At 40.6% G+C, this 22,071-nt stretch overlaps 1 protein-coding gene across 1 annotated transcript in view; it reads left to right on the top strand.

The window, feature by feature from the left end:
* Positions 1-1,108: 1,108 nt before the first annotated feature.
* GLI2 (GLI family zinc finger 2) overlaps positions 1,109-22,071 on the top strand; it is a 285,658-nt gene continuing 264,695 nt past the window's right edge. The window contains exon 1 of the mRNA XM_032795844.1: positions 1,109-1,378. The gene's annotated coding sequence lies outside the window, so the exon portion shown is untranslated. The remainder of the gene's footprint in view (positions 1,379-22,071) is intronic.

Genomic DNA, 22,071 nt, shown 5'->3' with positions numbered 1-22,071 from the left:
TGGACTATGGATTGGGCCTTTAGAGCATGTGGCGATCCCATCTAGATGAGCTTTAATATTGTGTTTGCCTGCTATTGTATTTGAAACAAAGCAATGAGCTGCATAAAAGGGGGCGGGGGGAACAACCCACACAGCCTTTAAGAGTTTGGAGCATGTCAGAGATAACATTTTATTCACGTAGCTGCAGTATTTTTCCATCTACCATAGACTTAAAGCCAGCTGTATTCCACCTCTGTTCCCGCAGAAGATACCAGTGGGTTGTTTTTACAGCACAGTTAGGAGTCTCAGAAGTAATGCAAACTTTAGGTTTAGCTTGTTAACTGAGTTCCAAATACTCCAAGTTAAAAATAAAAGTTATTGGAAAGCCAGAGCCCACTTAGCCATCAGTCTAACTGCAGCCTGCCACTAGCCAATGAATCCAAGATGCTTAGAAGTGACTTCACACAAACACAAACCTTCCTTGCCAAAGAAATTAGGGGTGTTTTGTTTGTTTTGTTTCAGATTATTTCCATCTGGCTGAAAAAACTACCAGTGAGTGAGTGTGAGAGGGAATTCAAACTAGATACAATGTGCCAGCTATGTTAACTGATTGCCAAGAACGGACATAGAGCTACTGAAACCAGGTATGCATGGACTCATTCTTACCCTGCCGCTGGGCCTGGGAGGAGGAAATCAACCTGCCCAGTGCTAGGGAATCTGACAGGTTTCTTGCAGGGAATCCTAGCTACTTTTTCTCTTCTGCTGTGCTTTCTCTACTCCAGTATGTGAGAAAGGCCCAGCCCCTCTGGAGCAGCAAATGGTGCAATTCACTGGGGGAGAAAGGGGGGTGGGGAGGATTAGAGTGAAAACAGATCCGGCACTGGATTTTGACTATGGAGATCATCTGACTTGAGTTAACAAACCCAATTCAATTTAAGAGAGTGGGAGAGAAAAGTTTTTTCCCCTCCCCCTTCTTTTTTTAAACTTTCTTCTTGTGTCGGTGCTTGGAAGACAAAAGCTCCTCTCTCCTCCCCGCCTACAGTCCTCCTAAACTTCAGCGTGTGTGTGTCGGTGTCTTACGCTGGGATGATGGATGGCAGAAGTGCAGAAACACGCCAGCAGCAGCAGAGGCTCCCGACACTTTTTTAAACTCTCTCCCCTCCAAACTATCATCAATGAGACTCCTCGGAGGAAGAAGGGAAAAGAGCCAAGCTGAAGCCGGGATTTGTGGTGGTGGCGGCGGCCGCAGCAGCAGCAGCTTTTAAAAAAGGCACCAAAGGGAAGGACGTCTGGAAAGTCCCTCCCACGCCCCCCCAAGTTTATGATGGGGGGCTGAATGATCAGCCCTGCTCCGGAGCAGCTGCTGGCACGGTGAAAACTTCCTGGGTTCTCTCTTTGGGTAAAGTTGATTTTTGATGATTATCCCTTGCTCTTTGGGGTGCCTGTGTTTTGAGAGGGAGAGTGAGGAGGGGGCTGGGAAGTGGGGAAGAAATTTCCCTAAACTGCACCGGATCATGCTTCCCTAGCACAGGGGTAGAGTCCCCTGCTGCCCAGTGTTAGGCGCTGCACTTTGCCAGCAGGTAAGTGGCACGGGCTCTCCTGCGCTGGTTACCGTGCGGTGGAGGGGAGCTTTATCTCAGCAACTTTGGGCAGCGGGTTTTTGGGCTGTTGTGCTTGGCTCACTTTCCTGCTTGTTTCCATCTCCGAGCTGGAGCGGACTGAGCACGAGGGTGCGGGATCCCGATCGCACCCGGAGCGGAGTCTGAAACTGAGCAGAGTCGTGGTCGTGTTGCGCTGTGTTAATTATACCCCTGCCTGGCCAGACTGGATCCCCGGGGTCGCCTATTGCTGATTCCGCGCGAGATCCCGGCAGTTCCGTGGTGTTTCCCGACCCCTCATCTCCAGCCCGCCGAGGTGTACATTGCTCGGGGGAGACCTTTGCTGCGAGAGGCTCCTTCCTTTCCCCCTACCTCCCTTCGCAAAGCTGCTTAGATGGAGCCTGGGGGGAGGGGGAGTGCAGCCCGCTGCTTCCCTGTCCTCCGTCCGTGGATGGAATTGTTGCATGCATCTTACTGTGGGGTGCCCCCACTTCTCTTTTGGGGGTGCAGTGCTGCTGGAAGGCTACAGCAGTAATACTGGGACAGTGATTTCTACTGGGTGTAGTGCGGACCGGTGCTTGAGTGACAGTCACTTCCCTGCAACTTCTGCCCAGTGCTGCACCCAGGCAGTGCCGAAACCTACTTGTTTTCCGGCAGAAGGTAGCTTTGCTCTCCAAAGTGATCAGTGAGTTTACTGTATTTTTAGTTGCCCCCCACCCGTCTCTTTCTCCCCCTCTCCCCTCCCCCCGGGACAAGCAATCTTTCAACAAGTATATTTGCTGAGGAATTTCAAAAATCCACTGCTGCAACTTGATCCCTGTGTGATGAGGAGCGGCTTGGGGAGAGCTGGGCGCCAATCCTATTAAGGATTTAGAGAGCAGAGAGTTTCCCCCTGGATTCAGTGGCTTTAAAACAATCGAGGGGATCGGCTCTTCTAGATGCCTTTTCTTCTTCAAGTAATTGCTGTCATTTCCTAGGAAACCTGATTTTTTTCCAGCCCAGGAGATTAGGATAATTTTTCAATAAATAAAATACTGTACAGAGTTTGCCTGCAGTAGACGCTGTGACTTTCACTCTCACCATGAGGTGTGTGTCCAGCCATGGACAGAGTGCGGGCCCAGTTAAAGGATTTTCCAGTTGTACACATACCACTTGATCACAAATTTGGAAAGTGGGATTATTCAAAAAGTTTTGTGGGCCAAGACTAAGTATCTATCCCACAACTCTTCTACAGGAGTCAAAGCTCTGTTTTATCTACCACCTAACATGGCAAAATTTGAAAATGTACTAGTACAGCCCCCGCCCCAATCTACTAAACCATCTTTTATCACATTGTTGATGGGGGGAAAAAATAAAATGTTAGTGAACAATGGAAAAAAATACTAGCCCTGGGCTTGTGGTAAAGTGCATTTTTAAAGGCTATTATATGTGTATATTTCTTTGCATATGAGTGAGTGTGCGCGTGTGTATATGTATATGGGTGCATGTGTGTTTATATAACCAGTTATGTATAACTGAACACAGTCTTACCTATGGAGTTACTACCACATCTGTGTGTGTGTGTATGTCTAACCTGCTTAGATTTCTCTGTATTTGATACAATTAATCATACGCCCTCCTTTGCAACAAACATTGAAACAAACATTTTTACTGGGTTATGATGAAGTTTATAGAGTTTAATGACTATAGACAAAAGGAGCAGTTGTAAAATTTTTTTGCAATTGAGGCTCTTGGGATGTACAAGAATTTGAAAGTAAACGTTTCACTAGCATGCTGCACAAAATAGCATTTAAACAAATATTGTATTGGCATGCACTGTGGAGCTAGTACCAAGAAAATAAAGTAAATAAACCATGAAATCCAAAATATACAGATGTGGAATAGACTGATTTGTTACAAGACTTACCGATTTGATCTGTTTCTTCTAACTACCTTACATTTTTTTAAAAGATTTCTTTTAGGTTACTAAAACTAATTTGTATAACTTTGCTAGGGGAAAAGCAGAGAATTCTGCTTACATTTTACATTTACGTGGGAAAGGAAACCCTGATAAATGATCATTTACACTACTTGATTGCTTGAAATGCATGATTATTATTGTATATAGCATGTACCTTTGTTGAATTGGTTTGATTCAGTTTTTCTGAGCTGTAGATATGGTAATTTGCATTTGGGCTGGAATTCCAGGAAATGTTGAAACCTGTCAAACTTTAATTTTACTAAAAAATGGCATATTGCATGTACTTAAAAATCTGACACATTTTTAAAACATGAATTAAACTCAACAGGATTTTTTTTAGTGCAGTTAGATTTTTGAAACTTGTCATACTTTGCTCAGATGACCTACCCAGAATACCAGAAAGTGCACGATTTAGTAAAGTTGAACTATTATTCTATGGATCCCTGTCTATCCAAACTTGTCTTGTATGTTTGTAAAAGAGCTAATCTTTAAAGAAAGGTGAGGTAAGATTCACTTGATCTTGAATGTTGTTATTGTTTAAGTATGTGACTTTGAAGTGCCCAGAAATGCAACTGCTGTTCTTCAAAAAATCCAACAGATCTTGTGGACTGTTTCCAACTTCCTTTTAATGTCTCTTTTTTTCAGTGTGTCAAAGGGGATGTATACAGATGGACAAATATTATTTGTATTTGTATTAGCTCATTAATATGAGAAAAAATAGAGAATCGGGTCCAAATGTTCTCTGATAAACTGGAGTTGAAGTTACTTTATGTATAAATGAAAACAAAATTTGACCTTACCTCTCTAGTACATAACCTAGATTTTCATGTCACCTTAAATTTAAAAACAAAAGAAAAGAAAAAACAAAAACGGGTAGTGTTGTTTCTTTCACTGTGAAATTATATAAATGACCATGTTTTTGGATGAGATTTGAAAAGCAATTGAAATGTTTATGGTAAAAAACTGGTATTGTTTTGCTGTTTTCCTTATTCTGGTTACCTTAAACCTGAACCAGGTCTTTTCCTTACAGTACCTTGCTAATGTCACCAGACAGAAAGAACTACTTACTGTATGATGGTTTTGGAGTTACGTCTGGGAGACTATCAGTGATTTAAAGATGATTATTTTTTTTCCTGATCCTGATATTTTACTTGGTGTTTTTAAAGCACCTTTCAAACACTTGATTTATTGTTTTGGGACAAGGTAGCACATCAAAATAACAATACCAGGATGATTCTCAATTCTTAACTTTAAAGTAGGAACCCAGTTGACTGCCTCCTTCTATTTTTGGTGGCCTACTGTAAGCCAGTTGTTTGTACTGCAATCTGAAAGATACACAAATACACCATGCTTTTTGTACTCTGAGAAGTGCTCTGTTCGCGAGTTTCCAAGTGCGGATTAATGAAGATAGTGAATTCAGTAAACAGTCACCAAAATCTATATTCATTTGTGCAGCCAACACCTATCCATTGCTTCTCCACAAGGAGGCCACTTAATAATCTGGTGGAGGATTCTGAGTCAGTGAGTTTTTAAAAGAGGCTGCTTTGGAACATTAGATGTGACTATAGCATCAAACTAATTAGTAGCCACTCCAAACCGTAGCTTCCAGGGCTTCACAGAAATTTGATATTTGCACTTCCCACTCACAGTTTAGGCAGTTCATTCAATAGCCTGCATTTCTACGGTTGGAGAAGATTGCAAAGCATTGGTTGAAAACTGCACAGCTGCTTTATATACCTGTGTAAGTATTTTAAGGAATTGTAGCAAACATTGACCAGTATTCAGTATCGTACAGCTACTTCTGCTACATTCCCAATACCACCTAAAAATAGATATTCAGTATTTATGAGGGATAATACAACAAAATAAAACCAGCATGAATGATTTCCAGTACAAGAAGACTTGTTGGGAAGCAAGCAGTTATCACACACGTACATAAAAGTGTGTGTGTAATATCAAATAAGAGAGACATAGCGTTAGATCATGTAAACAGCTGATCAGGAACAGTTAACTGAAATCCACTGAGAAATCATATATCTGATCTTCCGTACTAAGCTTGATGTGGGAGGGATAAATTATTTAGGCTGCTATTTGTTTGTGTTCACTAGTTTTGGGTGTGCAGTTTGAGACATCTAGGGACTGATTTTCAGAAGTTCTACACAGCAAGAACTTCAGTATTATTTATGGTTGCTCATCCCCACTGAAAATTGGGCCCTAGATGTTTTCAAACTGGACACCCAAAATCAGTGGGCATTTTTGAAAATAGAGGCCTTAGTGTCTTGTTCAAAGCCTGATCGTAATCAGTGGGAGCCTTGTCCAGTTGATAAATTTGTTCAGGTCTCAAATCTTTTTGAGACTGTCACCTTCAAGTAGATTATAAATATCCAGAAAGAATGAAATTAGAATTTAGGTTCCAGAATTTATTATTATTATATTATTTCTTCTACCTTCTAAGCATTTATTCTCATTCGAAAGTTTAACAGCTTCATCCTGACTCCAGGTTTTTCTTTTTGTATCTGCAGGAGAGAAAAAGTTGAACTTTGTGAAATTGCAAGAGTAAGCTTTGAGCTGTCTTAGTTAAATTTTGGTTTAACTTGAATAGGTTAATTTGTGTGTGTGTGTGTGTTTTTTTTTTAAGAAAACAAGTTGGTGGGAAGTGTGTTTTAACTGTGAGTACCCGATTTCAGCCATTAGCATAAGAAAAAAAGTTTTAGTGCATTTACTATTGTATTGAATGAAGAGTTCCAACAGTCAGGGAAAAGAAAGTGAAAGGCTGTAAAGAAATGATGGTCTATTCAGATTATTCAGCAGCCCAAAGCTCTGGTCATCTGCCTCTGAAATCTGTGATCGGGATATCACTTTTATCTTCCTGTGCCTTTCTCTTGCCTTTTTCACACGTTCACTTTTGTCAAGGTTTATTGATCACGTTTTCTTCTCTGCAAATCTGTGGAAAATTTAATGAACCAAAAACAACAGTGAAATAAAAGGAACTTTTTATTCATTAGCGCTAGATTGAATTTTTTTCTTTAGCCTGTACCCCCTTGCCTCCCATGTGTGTGATTGTGTAACTGTAGTATTTACAGTAGATACAGTTGAAATGACTGCATTAGTAATTCTGTTCCAGGGAAAAGTTTGTTTAATGTGTGTGACCTAATACTAAGTCTAATTCTTTACACCTCTCTCTCTCTCTCTTTGTTGTTGTTGTTACTTTTCTGAGTTTCAGATTCTTGACTGTGTTGCTTATAGAGTTAAATATGATAGTGTATATTCTGGAAAGTATTTACCTTTGCTGGAATGAAACCCGTTTGCTATCTGGTAATTAAATCAAAATTTAAATGATTGCAGATTACCAGTAGTTATTTACAACCCTGATTGTTTTGGTGCCATGATCTTTGTTCATTACACATCTGCTTTACTACTGTGCTGCCCTAGAGCCCTTTGTGATGCAAATGTTTTTGTTAACTTACAAATAGTTTCAGTATCTAGACCATCTCAGGTGACATAGTTAAAGTTCTTCTTTTCTCTCAGCTGCAATGAAAAAGCTCCAATTAAATGTGGCTTCCAGTATAATTAAGTTTTGCTGACATTTTCCATGCAGCAATTTACCTTTATGGAATCTGTTGAACTATGGCTCTTTTTCGATCCTGTCATTGGGGGTGAGGGGGAAATTTAGCAATGCACTTTTTAACATTCATTTTGTTTCTACAGCTTGTAAGTGTAGGAAAATAAATGAAAATGAAGGTGCACATCTCTTAGAGAGATTTCTTTGCTATCTATTGAGACCCTTACTGTTGCTTATTAGTCTGAATGAAATACTGAAGTGAAAAACCTAAAGGGAGGAAAATTATAATGTTCTGCAGAATGATCCAAAACATTTCAGTAATATTACTATAAGTTGTCATGCTTTGGACCATTACAGCAGTACTGTGTGTAAGTGATGGGTTAACAGCTGGTGTAGGGCAAATGTCCCTAGATATACCATAAATATATTATAAATTTTGAGATATCTGTGGTTGCACGTGTTTCATACACTTCAATGATTGTATTCGTTATAGGAATACACTTCTGTGGTTTATGCTTCCACCTGGTCTATTCAACGGATTTTCTACCCTGCAGGGTGAATTCCATTGAGTAACACTGGGTTCCTACTTAGAAAAAGTAAAAACACTCCTTTCCTCCATGAAAGGTGAATTTTAAGGCTCCAAGACTACACTATAGGCAAATAAACAATGTGAACCCAGCAAAGCCTTTGCAAGTAGACTCATAGACTCCAGGACTGGAAGGGACCTTGAGAGGTCATCGAGTCCAGTCCTCTGCTTTCATGGCAGGACCAAATATTGTCTAGACCATCCCTGATAGACATTTATCTAACCTACTCTTAAATATCTCCAGAGATGGAGATTCCACAACCTCCCTAGGCAATTTATTCCAGTGTTTAACTACCCTGACAGTTAGGAACTTTTTCCTAATGTCCAACCTAAATCTCCCTTGCTGCAGTTTAAGCTCATTGCTTCTTGTTCTATCATTAGAGGCTAAGTAACATGCCTTTACCTTACTGCTGTGCAACTAACTAAAACCTGTACGAATTCAGAGCTCTGTTCAGTTGGGAGCTACAGTATGTTACTGATTACTCCAATTCCTTTAATGTTGGCAAGACAATTTCCATTTTAAGAATGCTATGAATAGCTCAGCTGAACAAATAGTTTTGTGGGTTGTTTTTTTTTTGGGTGGGGGGGGAAGGGGCAGGGTACGTTCCCAATGTGATGCTATAACACTGTACCTTTGTACTTAATAATTATCACCATCACAATTTTGAATGCTCATTTACTGAGGGTTAAATACAACTTTATTTTTACCCCCAGCTTATAGAGCAAGGATGTTAAATTATATTGTGAGTGGGTGACCTGAAAGTTGTCTATCAATTCCAGTTTTATTAGATATCTAATGATTTTCAGTAGTTTGATGTAGTTATTACTATTAACTGAAAAACCCTTTAAATAGCCAGTCACTTTTTTTCAACTTCATGAAAAGAAGTATCTTTAGCTAAAATTAGAGTTTATTCTCCCCCCCCCCATTGATCTGTAGGGTCCTATTAGAGCCCCCTTTTATCAGCCCTTCTTAAAAGAAAGATCTGTTGATTACTGTGGTGTTAAAAGAGCATCAGTTCCAAAGACCAAGATAGGTCCTTTTCAGAGCAATCCTTAGCAATGCCTCTTTGTGTGGTAGACAATGCAATAAGTCAGACAGGACTTTTTGAGCCACATCTCTAAGGAACTGTAAGGGCCACTGAAGTACACTTGTGTTAAGTTGAATTGATTGAAATTTAATGGCTGTTAGTGGCTATGAATGGTAATGATTTTCTAGTATCTTTATCATGCTTGACATTAATAACTGGAGAGTGTGTATGTGTGAAGCCAGTGTGTTATTCATTTTTAAAGATGCTTTCTCCCACTCCTCTTTCCCATAATTTAGTTGTTTTGATGCTTTAAAAAAATCTCAGGCCTCAAAGAGCATGTACATCTTGCCAACATAATTTTGTGCTCATGATTTTTATTTTTTCCAATTCCGACATAAATCAGACTACAATATAACGAGCATGATGAATTTGTTTTACATGCCATCATGAATTAATGTTATGCAAATGGAAGCTTTACAGGTACTGTGATTTACTTAATAATTGCAAGTTCTAATATTTAAGCACATTCATTATGTTTGAGTTTTAAAAAAGTACATATTTTAAAATGTGAAATGTGAGATTTGTGTGCATTTGCTGTGTAAGCACATCTTGAGGGCTAAGAAAGAATCAGTCAGCGTTTGCTTTGATCATCTTTTTCCTCTAGATGGTACAGAGATATTTCAAACAGAATAAACAAATATTTGTGTACATGGGGGAGAAGGATATTGGTGAGGAAATGAGGCTTTAAAGTCTATGAAGTAGTAGAAAACTGCAAAAAACAAGTCAATTCAGCCTTTTTTTTTTTTTAAGGTCTGCACAATGGGTTTTACTATGCAAAGTAGTCTTTATTTCATTCCTAAATCTGCACTGAGAATCATTCTGGGGGATTGCAGTCTCTAACCATACATTTAGAACAATCTGAAGAATTGGTGAGAGCTATAGGCATTCTGGGTCAAAGGTGAATGTGAATGTGATCGCAAGGTTTTCAGTCTTTGATATCATTTTTAGAATGCTTCCCAAAGGCTAAGGACAAGGGAGAAGTAGTCTGACACATAAATATATCTTAAATCTCTGAAGATAAGAATAGATTTTGATTTTATTTCTCAAAAAATTGAGGTCACTCTGGACTGATGACAGACTGAAAGCCCATCAGTCAATTTTTTTCAAATAAACAGACATGAGGAACTTCTGTTTGATACATTATGTACGTACAGGTAGTGACAGTATGTTTAGGTTTTGAAGTTTGTGGTCCAGGTGTCAAGGTTTAGAGTAAATGTCTGGTCTTAGTTGCCCAGGCAGTCTGAATCCCATTGAATTAAAAAATTCAAAAGTAAGCTTTTCTGAGCAGTATTCAACCATACTGCGTATTTGTCTGTGGATCCTGGAGCTTTTAGTCATGTGACTAGACCCTGAGTAGGATCTGGCTTTCTGCCATTGTTCCCAGGCAAATCCATAGGAGTATTGAGAGGACAGCAGGATTTCACCTGATGTGTAGTAGTCTGAAGGACTGTTTATGCAGTGGTGTGTCTCTTTTTAATATATGGGAAAAATTAACCCTGGTTCTCCACTCAAAATAGGAGATAAGTGTTACATGGGCTTTGTAAAGTGCCCTTTGCAGAGGGGTGAATTTGCCCCATGTGCACAGTGGTCAAGCTAATCATCTTGTTTTGGGAACCACAGCTTTGGTATTTCCTAACTAGAGCTGATTGAAGAAATGTTGGCAGAACCATATTATGTTAAAATATGCGGTTCCATTTCCATCAAAATCAAAATGCTTCATGAATTCGGGTTGAGATTGACAGAATTTGTTTTTGGAAAAAAACTGGTTGAAAAAGTCCCAAGGAGTTTAAAAAATATAACTGAATTAAATTTTTAGCTATATTGTTCTGAAGTGACTTTTTCATTTTGAAATTAAAAATTGAAAATCAAAATGAAATGTTTTGGTAGAAGAAATATGCATTTCTCCCCCCTTTCATGGGAAATTTCAAAATTTTTGTGTTCTGCTCTGATTTGGAATATAACCAAATCTCAAAATCCTTCATGACACAGAACTTCTGTTCTCCTCACAGCTCTATTCCTGAATATTTCTGTATTCTGAGCATTAACATTGCATAAAGTTGAACACGTGAAGTATTTAGCTAAATCAGGGCCATAATCATAAGCATAGTTTGACTTCTATATTTGGTGGTGGTGAGGGGGGGAGCAGCTCCCATCAGGCCAATGAGGCTGCAGGGTGGAGAGAGGGGCAAATTCTACATCTGTCTGAGGCTTGCAGTTTGGGGGGGGCAATGCCCCCAACCTACGTCCATGGCTCTAATGAATGTATTAGTCTTTCATTTCCTTGTGTGTGCAAGGTTTTTTAAGAAAAGAAAGTGGAGAGAACCTTTGTACACATCTTGGTTCCACTGTCTCAAGGACTCCCTAAAGGCACTACTTTGTTCCTTAGAATATATTCTGATTGCGTCTTCTAGTCAAAGCAAAATTCTTGACACTTGTACTTTTACTCCTAGAGCTGTGACGGTGCCAGTCGAGTTTTGGAATATGTGATGACATCATTCTGCTAAATTCAGTGCCTCCAATAGTGGGACCAGAATTCCTACTTTTGGACTAGTGAATATTATGTGGTGGTAGGAGGGGTGGGGGTGAGGCTGATTCCTGGAGGTTTTGGTAGCTTGTAGAAGGAGGATTCTAATGAAAGGAGGGAACATTAGCAGTCAGGAGGGACTTGAGCAGTAATCATAAAATAGGAGCATGCCACTCAAGATTAGTTACCTGTACCTCTCTCTTTTCAGATGATACATGAGGAAGCACCAAAGGTTGGATGGCTTTTCCAACCGGCATCCCTTTCCTCTGGTCTCTCTCAGACTTGTGTGCTTAGGATGTAAATATGTAGAGCATATGAAATCTGCGTTGTATGCATAGTCTGATGATCGCATGCTCCAAAAATCACTTTAAGGGAGGGAGAACTGCCAGGGGGCAGGATAAAATGGATCTAGTGGCCAAAGCCCATGTGGCTTCCTCTTTTCCTTGTTCTCATATGTACACCCTTCCAGACTGAATGGACCCGCCAGTGTCACACAGGTCTGCCCTCCATCCATTGAAGGCAGGCCAAACTTCAGTTCTGTGTGGTTCACTATGTGTGGACCTTTTGAACGAGACCTTAAGAATCACAGTCCTGTGTGAATATGAAACGTCCAAGATGCTTTTTGTGAAAGCAGGAGTTTATCCCGGTTGTCTTAATCATTAGTTCCCCTCTCCTACCTAATGTGGTGTTGTGTGTGATTGTCTGCCACCCTAGAGATGACTGCAGTTTAGTGGCCCTGTAATGAATAGAGGTTTCTTTTTTCTTTTGTTATATGTTAGATGCTAAGATGCAGGCTGTGTTTCCTGTTAGCGAAACAGCATACCTTCTGGGTGTACTAAATCACCTATCCCTAAGAACAGTTGTGTAACTTACTGTGTAGGCTGGACTGCTGAACCATTGATGCCGAGGTTCAAACAAAGTGCAGTGCTGCAGGTGCTGTTTTATAGGCTGGTTGCTTTAAAATGTCACACCTTTCTGTCTCTACTATTTCACCAGCTAATATGAGCTAATGGAATTTAGGCATCATATGTTCCTCCCTCTTTCCCTGGAGGTTATATGTTTCTAAGTACCCTTGAGCATGAGTTTTAAGGTCACCAGTGGCATTTTTAGGTTACAAAACTGCAGAGTGCCCTGTCTTCGAGCCAGGTAATGAAATGACTAATTAGTTCTTATATCACTGTGGTTATCTTATCTTTTTCTCTCACTTGGTTCAGTTCTGAAATAGCATGAAGCCTGGTAGGGGAAAATGTTTGAGAATTATTTCATTTGAAACTTAGAGATAGCTATGCTCTTGGGTCTCCAGATGAGAAGTACTTTGCACTTACAGTTCGTTTCACCTGTGGCTCTCAAAGCATCAATCATAATATGTTCTCAAAGTTAAAAATATCACTAATATCAGTATCTGTATAAAACTGTTATAATAATGGTTCAAAACACTTCAATATACAATGGTAGTATTATGGTTTAGGTTAGGTTATTAATGGAGTATAAGAGCAAAGGTCTCTTTAGTGTACATATACACATCTACCCTGATATAACGTGACCCGATATAACACAAATTCGGATATAACGCAGTAAAGCAGTGGTCCTGAGGGGCGGGGCTGCGCACTCCGGCAGATCAAAGCAAGTTCGATATAACGTGGTTTCACCTATAACACGGTAAGATTTTTTGGCTCCTGAGGACAGCGTTATATTGAGGTAGAGGTGTATATATCTGTGTAAAGGTACACTGCAATTAAACTGTCCCTTTAAACCTTCAGAACTATACACACTGGACAATGCAGATCTCTGGGTGTATCAAAGCTACATTAACCTATTTTAGTTTTCACTTTTCTCAGGTGTTGCTGGCATCTGCTCGTGACAGATGCTTTGTGATAAAGCGGTCAGATCAGTGTGCCTTTGGAGATACCAGCACTCCATGTTGGTACTTGCAGAGTGCTGTATCCAAATATTCTTTAATTGTCTTATTAAGCAGGGAATTAAGCTCTGCACTTTGACTGTTTTGGTGCCAGTGGCTCTTATTGCAGGCTTTGGCATGGCACCATTCTTCTTCTTCTACTTTTTTTTTTTTTTAAGATCCAGTGTTGTTTTAATTATGTGGAAATTGAGTTGGAGCATAAAATCTGATGAGAACAATGACTAATTTGGTATATGGTATGTAAACTCAGATTTTATGTCCTTCCCTTCAGAATATTATGTGGGGTTTTTAGTTCTAATGCTTGTGATGATTTAAGAAATAAAAAGCAGAAATCCTTACTGTTGCCAGACCACAGGCTCCTTAGTGCCAGACTTAGAGACGAGTTTCGCATGTTGTACATTTTAAAAGCGTACCATGTGTTATTCTTTGGCTAGCTCAGCCGCCCAACCCCAGCTATATAATCTCTTCCCCAGCCAATCTAACAGATTAGCTTTAATTAAATAAACTTTTCTCTTACCCTGCTTCCATGCTGTCGTGGGACAGTGGCCGTAATTGCAGTATTCTATACCTATCTCCTGATGTGAAGCCATCTGCCCAGTTAAGGGTCTAAACTCACAGAAGAGATTGGAACCTGCCCTAATGTAATGGTGTCTCTTCTGCTTTAAATCATTGCTTGATATTGCTATTTAGTCCTGTGTTGTGCATTAGGATCAAAAGCTCACAAGAGGCTAAACATATGTTTAGAACTTTTTCTCAGGGGATGTAACATGTTTCAGTTTATAACTGGGTTAGTTGCAATCCATGAGCCTAAAATGGAGACTCTTTGTCGTTGGAATAGTTTTGTTTCTGGAATTATGTTTTTACTTCTTCTTTTCTATACTCTCTGAACTTTTTTTCCCCACCCAATGCTCAAGAAAGAAATAAGACAGACCACGGTGGCTAGACTTGGGCACAGTGCAGGGAGAATACTGGCATCTTGAGAAAACACCTAGTTATTGTCCATAAGGCTAAGCTGGTTATTGTGAAGCCACAAAAAATAAACAAATTAATCTGGAACAGTTGGGTCTTTCCTGACATGAGAGCTGTTCCAAGGGGTATAGCTGTAAAAAATTATTTGAAACAACCTCCTTTTCATCTTGTACAACTTGCACTAAGGCACAGCTTCTCACTGTAAACCAGGCTTCATTAGGCATTATAGACCAAAGGTCATATTCTGGCCCCTGCCCTGGCCTCTATATGGTATTCTGGCAGCATATGGGGGCTGCAATAGCCCAAGGGAGAATTCTCCCCCCACAGGAGCTGTGTATGACTGGTCCACTGCCCCCTTTATGGACTATGGTTTAGGGGGTATGCCAGGCACAGGAGGAGGGTGTGTGTGACAGAGTTCACTCATCAGAGTGGTGCCTCCTGCTGGCCATCTGGGGGATTAGCTCTCTCAGCCAGCACACCCTCTCCTGGTGATGCCTCTCCCACTGTCTTCTCCGTCTGCAGCCCTGTCTCAATCCAGGAACCGCAGTGTCCTTTTCATGACTCTGCCTCCCAGCTGTGTCACCATCTGTGTTTTCCCACTTCCGAGCGGAAAGTATCTGTCCAAATAGTCCATACACTTCCCCAGTGGCAAGTGAGTGTATGGGGGAACCTGGACCCAAACACTACTCCGTCTCCCGACCCAGGGACCCTGTCAATAGCAGCCTCCTGTTGCCTCTCCTTAGCTTCTCCACCAGAGCTGCTTCAATTCTCTGGGCCACTTCCCCATGGCTCCAGCACTTTCTTCTCTCGGCCTCCAGCCAGCATGTTCCACCAGCCAGCCAGGAGATCCCACTTGCTCCCCTGGTCCCTGCCAGCAACTGCTCTGTCCAAGGTGCTGCCTCCCTGCAGTCTGCTAGGAACACAGTCCTCTCTCCTTGGGTGCCTGCAGCAACTAACTCTGCTCTGCCCTGCATCCCTTTTAGGTAAGCCCTCTGGGCCCTGATTGGCTGCTCTGTACAACCTCTCTCCATGCACAGCCTCTCTAGGCTATTTTTAACTCCTTCCTTTACAGTGTGGGATGAACTTCCCATCACAAGGTGGTCATAGTGACCTATCACTGTGGATGTTCTGGACTGCTGAGGAAGCCATTGGTAGCCTTGGGAAGGCTACCATAAGTTAGAGCAGCCTTCATAGACTAACTCATGCTAGAGGGCTGTTCCAGTCCCTGGCACAGGCAGAATCCAGGTGGTGTAAAGGTGGCTTAAAGTGCTGTTAGGCTTGTGATGGCCACAAGGGAAGTACTTCATCTTTGTTGGTCAAGATTGTTTTCATGTCCCATCAGTGGGCAGGGTACCAGCTATTCTTAACGGAAACTACAGTAGACGTCTCTCAAGAAAAGATTGCTTGTAATTGATATCTATACTCAGTCTTCTTTTTTCAGAAAAGCTTGATGAGAAAATTGTGGCGGACAACTGTGAGTGAATATGGACTTCTCAGACTTCCTTGATTTTAGTCAGTTAGGTTTTAGGCTCAGGTGTGGCCCCAGAAAATGTGCTGTTAGTGTTGGTTGAGTATCAGTTTCTGCAGTGAATGAGAATGATGATTCTTTTAATGCTGTCATCTGCCTTTGATATCCTAGATCATGGTGTATTGTGAGATGTCTGCTGTCCCTAGCAGGAGTGGCTCTGCCTCTTTCTTTGAGAAGTCCCAGAGGACTTCCCTAAACTGCCGTCTCTCCCAAGAACTCTTTTATGGTGAAATGCTGCAGAGTACTACTGTTTTCTCACCACTGCTGTACAATGTATGGATCAGGTCCCTAGAATGGTTATAACGACATGGGTTCAGTATAGTAATGATACCTAGCTCTGAATCGCTAATGTGCCTGGTTCACTGGAATGGATAACCCAAGAGCTGCACATGGTTGGGGCTTGCAGGATGGCAAGCTAGCTTAGACTCAACTGGAAACATCTCATATTATATTTGTTTGCCCAGTCAAGGGAGCATGGCTGCTGTTTGTAACACAGGTTCATAATTTAGGGGTCTTCTTAGATACTTGGCTACTCAGGTAGGAGCTGTGGCCAAGAACTCTTTTTTCTGTCATTGTCTGTATGGCTGTTTCTTTCTAATGTGCATGTTGCTACAATTATTTATTCACACCTTTCATCACCTTTTGACTGGGCTACACTTCTGTGTTCTACATGGAACTTCCAGGAGCTGATTCTAGTGCAGAATGTTGGTGACCAATTACCAGCAGTGTAATTGCTAGTGCTCTTCAGTCTGCACTGGCTGCCTACAAACTTCTGGGTGTAGTTTAAGGTATTGATTTTTAATCCAGAAGTCTCTAAATGATTTGGAAATTAAGTACCGAAGATGCATCCCCCTTCCTGTATGATCCCATCACTTTTGTGCTCAGTGGAGATAGCTGAGCTGGATATCCCTGGTTTATAAATTAGTATGCCTTTGATAGCTTATTTGCCATGAAGGTTCTTTGAATTCACTTTCCCCTGCCCTCCCTTGATCTGACAGAGCCAAGGTTTGTTCAGCTGGGTCCTCTATGAAGCTCATATTTTCTTTTGGGTGTCTTGAGGGACATAGATGTGTGATGGCTCTGATTGTTGATGGTGAATGGTGATCATTATGCTGACAAGTATTACTGTGGTATTGTATGGGAAGTTCAATAGGTGTTTTTATTTTTTGGTGTGTTTTTTCCTGTCAAGTACTAAAAAGAAAACAAATGGAAGGGTGAAGGATGTGAATATTTGGTTGATTTGAGATTTAAGTCACCTACCTAGATTAAGTTTACGTACCCAGGGTTACCTTTCAACTTCAGAATGTGTTCTGTGGAAACAATATGTAGCAGGATTTCACAGAGGATATTGTAATCATTTATATCACATGAGTATTCCAGACCTCCCTTCTGCCATAGGCCAGACAAGTACTGAATTAGCATTTGGATTTTTTCTGTTAATTTTGTAGCTCTATGAGTGAATCAGCATTGATACAGCAGGGCAAAGACCAAGATTTGCGATATGCCATTTTATAGATACAACTGAAATTATATAAATGCTTAGATGGTTTCATTTTTCTCTTTTACTTAAAAATTTGGAATGCTTTTTAAAAATACTTTTAACAAAAAAAAAAGGAAACTATTCAAGTTCTGAAGTTGTTTCATAGCTAACTGGAAAATAGTGTTTGTGCTCCTATTGGAAGTCAACGATAATAACTTATATTCTGATGCCATCATCATGATCAAGCCCAGTAAATTAGTGTCGTATTCCTTCACTCACTATACTTTAAGAATTTGTAAATTTGGAGCTACCTATGTAAACCTCAGCTTCTGTGAATTTACATTCAAAATATGCAATGACTGTATGCAGCTGGCATTCCTATCCTGCTCCTAGCACAGCACGCACGGATGCTGGCAAGAGTCCAAACTTACTTTCCTCCTGCGGATTGTCTTTCTGTAAATTTAAATGACAGAGAACACAAACTATCTGCCAGATCTTGCCCCTTTCTTGGCTGTTTCTTGAGTTACTCCCTGTGGGTCCCCTTCTGTCCCTCTGCCTACTTCATTTTGCCTCAGAGACACAAGCTGGAGCTAATGGGATCCATTTGGTTTGATCACCAGCATGAGCCAGCAGAACATCTCTGTGCAGTAGCCTAGAACTTGACTGGGTTTGATAACCATGTGTTTACCATAATTTTCAAGGACCTCTACTTTGTTGTCCTCCATTCAAATATTGGATGCTGTAATAATTAATAACCTTAACATCCATTTAATCTCCTTAATACAAGACTATACCTTCAATGGCCAATCAGAAATAAGTTTATCTAGCTGGTTCCTACTGGACTGGTTTCTACATCACTGTAACCTGCTGTTTTAAATGGTTTTAGATGGAGAATGCATAATGGAAGTTAATGTTAGAAATAAATAATGTGTTTCACTTTTTTTTTAAATGGGTATTGGGGAAAACAGCTGTTCTCTTTGGAAATCCTGTGGGTGGGAAAGTGTAAAAAGTTCACATACTGTTGAGGAGGTGGTGATGATATGCAGTATGTAGTATCTGAAGATGTCCTGAGAGACTAGATGACTTGATGAGAGTAATGAGATAATACACTCTTCATCTGTATGTCAGTGGTTTGAGACCAATCTCAGAGATCGAAAACTGTTGTCATTTGATGGCTGATTAGTGGCTTCAGTGTAGTTTCCAGTAGAGTGTGGTGTTCAGACAGCATCACAACTAACACTAATCATGAACTGTATTATTGGCAGTGAATCTCGATAGAGATAGCTGAAAGGGAATGGAGACTGAACCGCCTCTCAACCGTGTCTGGAGCTGAATTGGGCAAGCTTGCATGGCTGCCTCCCATGCACCTGCCTCTCTTCTGTGGCAAGACAGAGGACTTTGAAATCCCTGAGCAATAATATTCCACAAGTACTGCATGCACACAGCAAATAATTGTTTAAACTGTGGTTTTACATAATACCAGCTATTTTAGGGCTGCTCTGTTCTGATTTGTTCAGATCACTGTATTAGAGGAAATGTACAATAGGACTTTTTATATGCATGGAAAGGACAGCAATGGCTTTATAAAGAACTACATGTTGGAGAAATGACATCTGTTTACATTGGGTGCTGTACTTTCTGTGACCATCAAGGGTACTTTTAAAGGTGAAGTAGTTGGCTTAATATACAGTAGTAACACTAGGTATTGTGTAGATAGAATCCTGGATTTGATCTCTTCCACGATAAGTCAGTGCAATTCTTAGGTGAGAGAGGCAGAGTTTAAAAACTCTCAGCAATGGCATCTGCTAGACAATTGGAAGGCCTGGTAAAGGAATTCTGAGGTGAGCTTGCTTTAGTTTTCCAGGACAGAGGGATAGAGACAGAGTGGCCTGTGACCTGGGAGCAGTGCAATGGGACAAAATAGATCCTTTATTAAGACACGGTTTTCCTAACACAAGGGGATCTACAGAGATTATGAGCATGGACCAAACATTTCGAAATCGGATTCAAATTGGAAAAAAATCCACACTTGGATGTTTAGGGAAAAACAATTGGAAATAATGAGGAGAAATCCAGGGAAACAGTAAATCTGGAAGGGCTCCATGGCTGAGAAAGGTGAAGACACAAGTTCAGCGCTCTATGACCAATGAAGTCTTGGGCTGCGTGTCCCGAGGCATCACCTTGTATATCGGTGAGGTAAGAGGTCCTTTCTACACAGCATTAGTTATCACAGCAGGAATATTGCATTCAGTTCTGCCTCACCCCATTACAAGAAAGATTGACAAATGGGGAAGAGATCAGAAAAAAAAGTAACAAGGGGCTGAGGGATTGACTTATGAGGGAAGATTGAAAGAGCTGAATATGGACAGCTTAGCTAAAAGATGACAAATAGGGTGGTTGGAATATAAATCTAAAAATATCTGAAGGGAGTAAACACCAAGTCTGGGAAGAATTATTTAGAGTGATACAATGGTGTGTAAATAGAAGTAATGGGATGAAATTTAAGAGAGGGCAAATTTCAGCTGAATAATGGAAGAATCTTTGTGACAGCATGATTTATGAGGCCATGGAATGATCCCTGACTGAGAGTGATGGAAGCTCCATTGCTTGGTCTTTTTAACTTGGGGCCGGATCCTGTTTGCTATGACGCTAGTGTTTTTCACAATCTTTCAGTGAAACATTCATTTCACTTTTTATAAGTGTAACACACTGATATACAAACTATATACTGAAATCACTTTATCCATCATTGAATGCATCTATCTCTGGGGTGAAAAGCAGCAACTACTAGCAATACAGCACTTGAGGAGAGGATGTGAATAATACTATGCCCAACTGAGTTGGAATTTAGCAAAGACACCCCTGCTCTTACAAAAAGTTACATTGGATCTGTACTAACCACGGTGATCTGGGCCTCTCTTTTTACATCTCATACTTCTGCCCATTGGGGCATTCTACTGTTACCATTTTGGGTTTAGTTCAGTTGTGGTCTTTGCAACAAAGAGACATCAGAGTTCTGCTTCAGCTCTGCGTTCAAACCAAGAAATCTTCCACTTTGCTTCAAAGAACTCAGATCAAACAAGCCCTCATTGATGCATATGGCCTGTAGTCTTTTTTACATCTACAATACTGTACCTTAACCTTTTTTTTTAGAAACTCCCAATTCTTCTTCTGCTTTTCACTTCACTTGAAATGCAAACCAAGGTCAAAGGATCACTTTCCTACTAGTGAAACATACTGCATTGTCTGTCATTTTAAAATATTCTTTACACTGTCTCCAGAAGGGCTGATTTCTTCACTCTTTAAACCTAAGAATGACTCTCCTAGAATGTCCTCAGCTTTTCCTTATTCTGAAGGTCTAAATTAGAAAATTAGGCAAAATAGCCACGTAAATCAAATTATAGCATCTTGACTAAAATGGTAGTTTATCTTCAGTGCCGGGCGGATGGCAGAGATTCATGTAATTAGAGAAACGAATGCAGTTGTAGCATTTAACATATACTGGTAATTCAGCTGTTTCATTGAAGAGAGGGAGGACAGCAAACTTTAAAGCATTGGCTTGCTCAGAGCACAAATTAGACCAGAACTAAAACTGCTGAATAATTTTGTTTTAAAATATGTTGTGTACATCAGTGTGATATACTGTGTTAATACATCTCAGCCAAAGTTGTGAATTATATGCCTTTTGAATCTAAGGGAAGAACTGACAATGAGTATAATCTTTTCCAGCTTCTGAGGCCATTGTTGAAAGTCGCAACTGTATGTCACTGATGGAAATGATGGAGTCTGAATGGCATCAGAGCTATGGAGCTTTGCTCATAATAAAGAACCATGAGCTGATTCACTAATATATATAATGCTCTTGAAAGAATTTAACTTGGTTCTGCTAGTGAAGGCAGGGGACTGGACTCAATAACCTTTCAAGGTCCCTTTCAGTTCTATGAGATAGGTATATCTCCATATATTATTATTATAACTCTAGTGAGTAACAAGACACATTCTAATCATACATGGTTGACAAAGAAGATGAGGCTAATGAAGGTGAGGCTTATGTGGTCAAACTGCTGCATCTGGTGGTCAAGTTGCTATCAGCTATTACTGGAAGTACGTGCAAATTGTGTCAAATAGGTCTTTGATAAAGCCTAATGGTAAGGAACATGCTGATGTAAGTGTGCACATGCATGGATATGTGTCTGTGTAGAAGAGACTTCTCTCAGATCTTCCTCGGGGTGAATCATAGAATATCCTCAGGAGGTCATCTAGTCCAGCCCCCTGCTCAAAGCAGGATCAATCAATTCACACTAAAATCATCCAGCCAGGCTTTCAGTCAGCGACCTTAAAAAACCTCTAAGTCAACCCATTCCAGGACTTCCCCATCTGCTGAAGTGAAAAAAGTTTTCCTAATATCCAACCTCCCCACTGCGACTTGAGACCATTACTCCTTGTTCTGTCATCATGTACCCCTGAGAACATGTCTAAGATCACCTCTTGGAACATTCGCTCTTTCAGTAGTTTGAAAGCAGCTATCAATCGCCCCTTTCTTCCCTTTCTGAGACTAAACAATCCCAGTTCCCTCAGCCTCTCCTCATAAGGTCATGTGCTCGGGCCGGCGCGGCGGAAAACTAAATACACGAATTTTTGCTTAACAATCCGTGCCCTGCTCGTGGCCGACTCGGGGTGGTCCCACACTCTTTCCACTCATCTGTGTAGTGTGGGGCACTCGTGAGGACAACTAGACACAGCTACTGGCCACAGATGAGGACACCAGAGCATATCTCACCAATGTCGAATAGAGAGAGAGGTCAACTCAGTTGCCAGCTTGCCACTACTTGGCACTGGACAATCGTGTCACAGGTTACGTACAGCACATTATATATGC

This window comes from Chelonoidis abingdonii, chromosome 10 (assembly GCF_003597395.2).
Source record: "Chelonoidis abingdonii isolate Lonesome George chromosome 10, CheloAbing_2.0, whole genome shotgun sequence".
Classification (NCBI taxonomy): Eukaryota; Metazoa; Chordata; order Testudines; family Testudinidae; genus Chelonoidis; species Chelonoidis abingdonii.
The sequence above is the reverse complement of the archived record's forward strand: the minus strand, read 5'-3'. Positions and strand labels throughout refer to the sequence as shown.